Below are 2,299 nucleotides of genomic sequence, written 5' to 3'. Positions count from 1 at the left end.
TTGGCCTCCTGATGTGAAGCACCAACTCATTGGAAAACACATTGATGTTGGGAAATATTGAAGGCAGGAGGGGAAGGGGACGACAGAGGATGAAATGGTTGGATAAAAACATCCAACCATCACTGAGTCAATGGACATGAGTTTGAGCAAACTCTGGGAGATAGGGAAGGACAAGGAAGTCTGGCATGCTGCAGTCCATGGGGTCACAAAGAGTCGGACATGAATCAGCAACTGAACAGCAACAAACAATACTAGACCACAAATGACTCATAGTTGTGGGGCTGCAAAAGTAGAGTTTCATGAAGGGGCCCCAGTCTATGAGCTTATGGCTGAGGAACCTGCGGGATCATGTTGTCCTGTTATGTCCATTATGGAGCCATGTGAAAACCCAACTGAAACGAGACTGTTAAGTTAAGTCTATCTTAATGGTTAAGTCATTTAAGTGTCAAGAAAAGCCCAGAGATCAGTAGAACAGGGTATAAGGGGAATTTAGAAAAACTGTGGGTAAGGGTTAAGATATGTGCATTTAGTAAAGCTTAGTCATTACCATTGAGGGAGACAAAGCTGGGTGCTGAAGGTGAAATGGAATGGGGTAGTAAGTTTTCCATACCAGATGCGTAGGGAGCTGGGGAATGTGGGAAGCACAGTCTTAACCATGGAGGAGCAGTAGCATTGTCAAAGAATTCCTCATATTTCCTAACTGGTGCATGACATTGGCACTGGGGCTTTGAGACAATGTATGGAGTGACTCACTCTGCACTCCCTCAGTGAAGGGTGAGGAAGTCCATGGGCAACGGAGCTTTGTGATATCAGCATGAGTGTGGCAATTTATTTTTGAGATCGCAAGCACATGGTATTTGGGGTGGGAAACAAGTGCATCATGCCAGATCTGGGATGTTCCCTCTGGGTGGAGCTGCCTGGTCCTTATAAAAGGAGTCTCTACCACCGTGCTGCTATCTTTGTGATACTCAGTCATAGGTCTTCTTTGGAGCCTCTGGTGAGTACAATTTTGGAGGTTTTTAGCACTCGTGTGGTAGGATATAATCTTAGCGTAGAAGTGGCTGTATTTTAACCAATTCGTGCTCTCTATGGGGATAACAAGATAATGAGAATTTAGGGGTAGTTTTCAGTACTTGTTCTTGACTTCTTAACTGTGCTCTTAAATGTGACGGGAGGAATGCAGTCAATGGCACAGTCTTAACCGTGGAGACTAAGGGAGATGAGATGCCGTGTTTCAGTGCACCCTTCCCAGCCTTCAGTCCCACTGAGTGCTGAGTTTGGGCCTTTGCATTTCTCCTTGGAAGCCAACAGTCAAGTCAGTTAGACCAGCAACCAGGACCTCATGGGAGAAATTAGTAGAGATGTGTTTTGAGATTGGCTACAAGTTTCACATCCTGATTATTCTTCTTCAGAGTGTGCTTGTATTCACACAGCACTTGTGTAAGGAATTTTTTCTTTAGAAAGTGGTAGAACAGGGCTCCCTGTTAATGGAAGAGTAAGACTTTCTGTTATGTACAATGCTGTGTGCTGGAATTTCAGATTCCTTGAGACCCAGGAAGGATGTCTCACCATCCGCATCCGCATCCGCATCCACATCCACATCCACATCCACAGCAGCATCAGCATCACCATCACCATCAGTGCAAGGAGCCCTGCCATCCACCTCCAAAAGTGTGCCCACCGAAGTGCCATGAGCCTTGCCCACCCCATCCATGCCCACCTCCAGTGAGCCAGCAGAAATGCCCTCCTGGGCCACCATGCCCACCATGGGAGCAGAAGTGTCCACCCAAGTGGAAGTAACAGCACCAGATTTCATCTGCACCAAGAAACAAGATCCAGGCTCTTCCATTGTCCTCCCTTCGGCCATGGTGATGGACTGCATCTTCCTTAACCTCCCTCCTGGACCGACAGCTGACAGAGAAAAGGCTTGCTTCCTGAAGCTGACACCGCCCTGTGGAATAAAGAGCAACCGCCTGATTGCTCTTTGCCCTGTGCCTGTCTGTAATCCGGGTTCTGATCTCTAGCCTGTGGCCACTTAGTGTGCCTATTCTTTGCTTCTCCAATAAAGCCTGTGTCATAGTTGAGTCCACATTTCTTCTTATGTTTTTCTTTTGCACTTTGTGTTTTTAATGTCTCCTGTCAACTACAAGTATTCTTCTGTGTGTTCCTTTTACTCCCATTGGATTTTTGGAGTTAGACTTTTCCTTCACTGAGTTCAGCTTTGCCTGAAATATGTCTTTTGGATTGGATCCATCAAGAGTTCTTTCATTGGTTTCAAACGTGTCTATCTCTCTACCTT

The 2,299-nt window shown here is 46.2% G+C and overlaps 1 long non-coding RNA gene across 1 annotated transcript; it reads left to right on the top strand.

The window, feature by feature from the left end:
* Window positions 1-955: 955 nt before the first annotated feature.
* On the top strand, window positions 956-2,089 carry LOC132658157 (uncharacterized). Its single transcript, XR_009597327.1, has 2 exons — window positions 956-997; window positions 1,540-2,089. It is a non-coding gene; the product is annotated as an uncharacterized LOC132658157 (long non-coding RNA).
* Window positions 2,090-2,299: the final 210 nt, after the last annotated feature.

Source organism: Ovis aries, chromosome 1 (genome assembly GCF_016772045.2).
Source record: "Ovis aries strain OAR_USU_Benz2616 breed Rambouillet chromosome 1, ARS-UI_Ramb_v3.0, whole genome shotgun sequence".
NCBI lineage: Eukaryota > Metazoa > Chordata > Mammalia > Artiodactyla > Bovidae > Ovis > Ovis aries.
This window is presented reverse-complemented; position numbering and strand designations above follow the sequence as displayed.